We start from the raw sequence: 7527 nt of genomic DNA on the forward strand, positions 1-7527 counted from the left end.
TGGAATTTGCCAATCCTGCGTAACAGGATAAATGTCTATGGGCCCAATATTGAATTGGACAAGGGTGACACGATCTATACCTTGTGTTCAATATAGACATAAGGGCAAAGGGGTAATTATACACATAATTATTATCACAGGAGGTTTTGTCAGATCACATGACATTTTCGTGACTTGGGTAGCAGTGATGTGTTGCTAGATACCGCTCACTGTTTATTATGTTAAATGCGTGATTTAATATAATTGCCAACGCCGCGAAAACCTATAGGGTCACACACAAAGGACGGATTGATGAGAGATAGAGTAACTAAGGAACACCATAAGGTACGGTGCACTTAAGTGGGAGACGAAATATGGTAAGGTACCAAATACTTAAGTGATTTTGGGCATATTATAAGATATGGGCCAAAATACACTTAAGTGGGCTTTTTGGCTTGAAGCCCACACAAGTGGTTCTATAAATAGAACCTCTTGGGTAGAAGCATAGTAACTCACTAAGACAGAAAACACAACTGAAGAGTTGGAATTTCGTATCTCTCTCTCACTCAAAGCCTTCATTCATAACAGCTAGCACTGCGATTGAAGGAATCCGTTCGTGTGGACTGAGTAGAGACGTTGTCATCGTTCAACGTTCGTGATCGCCCCGTGGATCTGTATCAAAGGTTTTGATCATTATCAGAGATCTGCACCAAAGGTTTGAATCGCCACAAGAGGTAACGATTCTATCACTGATCATGCCCATTCGTAAGGATCACTAAATGGAGAAATTTTTAAATTCTGCTGCGCCTTGGATGGCCATTCTCCAACATAATGGGCGGTGGGAATTTTTGGATAGGATATGATCATCCAAACATGAATCGCTGACACCTACTTCAGGATAAATAGTTGTTGTTACACCTCTGGATTATGTCTGAAACATGGAGAGAGCTTGTATCTTAGTAGCCTGCATCTGCCCCAATATACTGAATATCTGCACCAACTGCCCCAATTATGAAATATGGAATAGTCTCATCAGTTGAGAATCTCAATCTAGTTTGCCCTAGCGTCTTGAAACTGTATTCCCTAGATCAACCATCTTGGGAAGGATTGACTTCTCATGCTCTTGGGGTAGCTTGCCCCAATATGAGCTTTGAAATAACTTTGCCCCTATCCGGCTGATTCAGAGAGATTTGTGGAATCTCTACGTGGTTACCCCAGATTGAATGTCTCTTGAAGATATCTGAGCTATGGGATATCGGGAATTTGATCAATGTTCTCAATATGTAAGTTTCTTTGATGTCAAATGATTGTTCAAATGTAAAATGCTCAAAAATGATAATCGTAATGTCATGCTCTTGCAAGTTTTGAAAGCTCAAGTGTGTTCACTAAAATTATGACATCTAGTGAATGAATCACTGTTTAGAATGCCATATTAGTATCAATGCAGATGACAAACAAATCTTTAGGAGTCAACTTTAACACGGGCTTACCATAGTATGCTTTCGAAATAAACCTTGCTTCAATGAGGTCTTTTGAGGGTTGTAACATGGCCTGGCTCACGGTTTCAGAAAGAAAGGATATAAGGCTCAAAACCTATTCTAACCCATCCATTTTCTGTGATGTTATCCAGTCCTATGTTCAGTTATCTTAAAACAAGCGTCCATCTTTCAGAAAAGGATTTCTAATATCAGCAATGAGGGTTAAGGAACCCAATGAGAGCTTGGAGGGATAGTCAACCACCTTTTGCTTTTGTTTGCAGTCACATAGATTTGCTCTTGATGAGGATTTTGGTATTAATCCTCTGATTCTTTGTTTTGTTTACCCTGATTTTTTCCTGGGCTGATCCTTTGGGTCTGCAGCCCACCGGGATACCCTAACTTTTGCCTAAGTCGATCTTGTTTTCAAACTTTTTACTTAGCGGGCTTTTTATTTGCTTTTGATTTTTTTTCATTTTGCTTCATTTTTTCTTTTTGGAGCAAATCCTGTGACACCCTGCTTTCTCGATTATTGCATAGGTTGTGACTATCTCACTCCTTTTGATGGGTAAGGGACAAACATTTTGAATTTGTCATTCCTTCCTCTTGAGAGGGATATGGTACGATTGATCACTGGATGAGATACTCTCCTTCTAAAATTTGAATGCAAGTCTAAACTAATTGAAGACTACCCTGCCCCTGGTTAAGCATGAGGGTTTTATATGTTAAAGAAAGAAACTCCTACTACAGAGCCCAAAGGGGTTGGCTAGGGATTAACTTCCTTGTATCTCCGGTGTTTAGGGATTTTAACAATGCCTTACATCATCAGCACGGTCTTATTCAAAAGCATACAGGCAACGATCTTGCGCATTTTCAATTGCATCATTCTCTTTTGATTTTATTTGACAAACAGTTTGATACTGATAAATAAAATATGAGTGAACACGAATGGATTTAAGCAAAACATGCACATTTATTTCATTATTATTATCATCTGAAAACCAGACAAGTTTTACAAATGAACAACAATCAACAAACGAGAAAATATTACAAATGATACATGATTGAATCAATATGATATTTATAGCCTTGATACTCCTCTGAAGAAGCAACTTAGTATGAGTAATCTTCACCGCTAATCGCATGCACAATCTGTCCACAGTGGTCTGGCAACGGGTTAGTTATGACATTGGGTCCTGCCTCAGAGAATGACAAAACCTTTTGATCAATAAGCTCTTGTACTCTTGATTGGAAAGGCCAATAATCCTCAGTAGAATGTCCTATATGCCCGACATGATAGACGCATGAAGCATTAGGATTGTGTTTTACATGACACGTGAATGTAGCAGGCGGAATCTCCTTTGGCACGATTTCCCCTTGCTGAATAAGGTAAGGGAGTAGTTGAGCATATGACACAGGGATCGGGTCACGACGATGACGCTTTCTATCAAACCGTCTGCGTTGACCTTGACTCTGGTTTCTATTATGTTGTTGATTTTGAGAAACTGGAGCTTGTGGACGTGGCTGATATTACGGTTGGTATGTACGTTGCTGATATTGAGCAGCGACAATGTATAGATAAAGGTAGTATGGCATAGGATCCGTTGGTGCTTGAACTTGAGGGTAGACACTTGCTATCACAGCACTTGCCTCGACCTCTTTCTTCTTAGCAAAACCCTGGGATTTCTTGGCCACTGACTGGCTATTAATACTAGTAATTTTTCCGGTTTTTAGCCCATTCTCGATACGTTCTCCAATGGTCACTATGTCGGAAACGTTGGATGATAAGATACCAACCATCTTCTCATAGTACAAACCTTGGAGTGTGCTCATGAAAATATCAACCAGCTCGGCATCTGTCAATGCAGGTTTTACTCTAGCAGCCATCTCACGCCATCTATGAGCGTATTCTTTGAATGTTTCGTTGCGCTTACAGGCTTGATTTTGCATCTGTAACTTGGTGAGAGCCATGTCCAGGTTATATTTGTCTTGCTTGAGAAAGGCTTCAGACAAGTCCTTCCGAGATCTGATTTTATTGTGTTCCAGGCCCATGTACCAATCTAAGGATGCCCCAGATAAGCTGTCTTGGAAGCAATGGATAAGTAGATCATCATTATCAATGTATGATGCCATCTTCCTACAGTACATGATGACATGACTTCTTGGACAACTTAAACCCTTGTATTTTGGTAGGTTTGGTGTTTTGAACTTAGGAGGAAGCACCACGTTAGGAACTAGACATAAGTCCTTAGTGTCCATACCATAAGCAGAGAAACCTTCAATGGCTATGATCCTTTCATCTAGTAGTCGGTAGTCTGCTTGTCTATTCTGATCTGAACCAACAGTGATTTGATTTGCAGGCTGAGGATTGACTTGATGATTGGGAAGTTGAACACCTTGAGAAGTCACTTGAGCAATGATTGGAGGAGAAGCAAAATGAGGATACCTTGAGGATACATCAATCCAGGATTCACCATCTGACAAACATTCTGACCATGCTGACCCTGATATGAAGCGCAGGGTGCACCAGGATACACAAATGGAGGTGCAACAATAGAATATGCCCTAGGATGAGGAGGAGGTATCTGAACACCTTGATTCAAATTCTGAACAGTAGGTTGAGTAGCCCGAGGAGGAAGGAGGAAGTGAAGGGGATGACCTCTGTACTCGTCTTTGTTGTCATTAGGAGTTTCAATAGTCATCGATGTAGAAGTTTAAAGAACCTGTTCTGGGTTGATCTCACGGTTGTCAATATTAACCATTTGATGGGAGTGAGTGGTCATGCCCTAAGGATGGGCAACAAAATTCTCATTGGCGGGATGAACAGTGAACGACTGATATGGCACAAACGCATTCCCATTAGCAGTTTGGGGAGTAAAATTCGGAGGCAACCCCCAGGGATATACAATGGAATTCCTACTAGGAATTGGATGACAGATAGGTTGGCTCACCACAGGTTAAATCACGGTATCCACAACAGCATCAACAAAAGTAGTGACAGCAAGAACATCAATAACTACATCAACAACAGGATTGGTAGCAGAAGTGGAGGTAGTAGCCTTCTGAGCTTGAAGGTACTCCATTATGGTGTTCATATTACCTTGAAAGGTGTCAATTATGCCTTGGAACTGAGCCAAGGTTTCTTTATACATATCATTCTCTTGTTCCAGATCTGTCATAATTCTTGACTTGTTAGCTCTTTTGAAGTACTGGTGTCGAAGATTCGTCGTCTTTCAGGCTGGAGAAAGGACAAGGTGAGCTTTTTCTGGTTGATAGGCATGAGATGCAAATGCACGAAAGCACATGTTGGGGATGAAATGCAAATAATTATGCAACACCCATAGATTCAAAGCATTGATGGCATAATAATTCAGGGTCAAAACTCCGACATATATACAATAATGCAATAATGATATGCAATAGAGTATGTTAACAACATAAGACAATCCAGATAATCTGTGTATACTATCCAATGCAGGATCAAAGGTCCGACGTCCATGAGATTAAGGTATGCAGAGTCTATGGTTTCCTGCAGAAAAATCCCATATCCCTCTCACAGGTATGGACTAAGCTCCAAGGTGGTCCCTAGATGGTCTCCTAAAGTCATCGACTCGAAATAAAAACACACTGCCGTAGTGAATGCTCACAGGACAAAAGTACTTCCAAGTGAATCTAGTTTGGGTGTGGTTCTCGTGACAACCCAACGCGTGAAACGCAGGTGTTCATGACTATCCAAGAATCTATCAAGTGTGTATACTAAGCTCGGGTATAGAGCTTCTCCCTCATGTAATATATCCCAACCCAACAGGGAGTATAACAGATAATATCCAGTATAAAAAAATATTTAAAGCAATAAAGAAATGTGATAAATAAAATGAGTAAAATGTAAAGGTAAACACCTATAACAAGCGAAAGCAACCTAAACTAGGCTCGACTCCTTTTAGCGACTAAGAAGTACTCCAAGCAATGAAGCATCCCCAGCTGAATCGCCAGCCGAAGCTAGCGGAAATATACTCGAACGTATCGCACGCTCGAACATACAACAAAGTCGCCATCTAACTTTATTTATTCCCGAAGGAAAGGGAAAACATCGATAAAACCCGGGGAAAGAGATATGTTGGGTAAGGAAGTCGGTTATGCAAGGGGAAGGTATTAGCACCCCTAACATCCATGGTACTCCATGGGAACCGTTTTGATTGATCTCGCTCAAATAGATGTTATATATAAGGATTACTCGCAAAAGAATGGGAAAAGGAAAATAACTAGATAAAGTGCTCGGTGAGGATTGGGGCCCTCATGCCTACGTATCCTCATGTGCAATGAGGAATTCAAAGCTTCGTAGTTCATAGAACTAGTGGTGTGAGATAAAAAGAATTATGATCAAAGGTATGGTATGAACCAAAGAATTATATGATTTGAACTCCAACAAGGGGTGAAATATGAACCCAAGAGTAAGCAGGTATGAACCAACAAGTGAGGGCCTACAACATAATATCACTGTATTGGAACAATCGAAAAAAGAAAGGAATTAAGTGTTTGGTTTTACAGCACAAACATCTCTTGGTTCAAAAAGAGGTACAAGATGAAGCACAAAGGTATAATTTCTTTGGCTCAAAGAATAAGGTATATTACATGAAGTGATAGGTAGAATCAGGAATGCATCGTGGAGATAAACGGAATGAGGCGACTAGAGTCACAAAATTGAACAGTTGGCAACAAGTGACTGAAGAAGTATTATTTGAAACCGAAAGGTGAAAGTGTATTGGAATCCATAAGAGAAATGGGATTTGTACCATAGAAGGAATTAATTATATGGGTACGAGCCAAACACTCTAGGTAGAAATGCGGACTATTCGCTAGGCGTCCTAAAGGATGTATATGGAATTCCAAGGAAAATTATGTTTCGATGTCAAAGAAACGATACGTAACTAGGTGAACAGTTTATGATCAAAGGTAGACAATGGATCGTGAAAGATATGAATGGTTCCCTAAGGCGGAAGGAGAAATAATTAGGAGTATGCTCGCCAAGGATTCGCATCCTCGTGCCTACGTATTCTCACTGTGCAATGAGAAAATTAGAGCAATCGTAGTTCGTGGAACCACGAGAACAAAGAGATAGAAAAATAATGAAAAGTATAACTTGTACCAACAGAATGGTATCAAGGGATCCCACAAATGTATGGAACTTGGAATCAAAGAGTATACATGCGTCTTAGCTAAAAAACAAGATGAATTAAATATCTGGGTACGATCCAAACAAATCTTGATTCACAAGATGAATTGCCGCTATATCACCCTAAAAGGGTATAAGTAGGGCCCAAGAGAAACAATATTGTTATGTACAAGGAACAGTATATCACTGGATGTGGAACAAATAGTTCGAGATCAAAGAAGGATAGTATCTTAGATCCATGAAAGAGATAGACTCTGAGTCGAAGAGCAAGGTGGTGTCTAAACCCAAAAAGACTGAATTGAATGTTTGGATGACCCAAACAACTCTCGATTGATAAGGTGGATTGCCGCTAGATCATCCTAAAAGGATGTACAAGGAGTCCAAGGAGTAGTATAGTTGATCTCAAAAGATGGTATTGATTGAATGAATGGAGAAAGATTGATTGATAAATAGGGTGGCTCGTGAAGAAACTGGGTTCTCCTGCCTACGTATCCTTATAGTGCGATAAGGAAATCAGAGCTTTCGTAGTTCAACCCACTAGGGCTGAAAACAATGGGGATTAAGGAGGCAAGAAGAGATGATAGAATGATTGAATGAAATAATGGAATAGACTTGATAGTTATTGGATAAGAACAACACTAAAGTCTATGAGTAAAGGTGGATATGATAAGCAACAAGCCAAATTTCCCGCACCCAAAGATATCCAGAATGAGTGTAGGAAAGCTCCAGTCTCATTCCTTCTTTACTACTTAAGGCTCGTGGCATGTAACTATCGTCTTAACTTTCAAGTTGAAGGAGAATCTTTGATGTTCTTGTACTGATGATGAAGACCTTAACAACCATTCAATTCAAATTGTACTAAAGTCTATGAATGAAGGTGAATACGATGAGCAATTGGGT

The sequence above is a fragment of the Lathyrus oleraceus genome, chromosome 6, assembly GCF_024323335.1.
Source record: "Lathyrus oleraceus cultivar Zhongwan6 chromosome 6, CAAS_Psat_ZW6_1.0, whole genome shotgun sequence".
Taxonomy (NCBI): domain Eukaryota; kingdom Viridiplantae; phylum Streptophyta; class Magnoliopsida; order Fabales; family Fabaceae; genus Lathyrus; species Lathyrus oleraceus.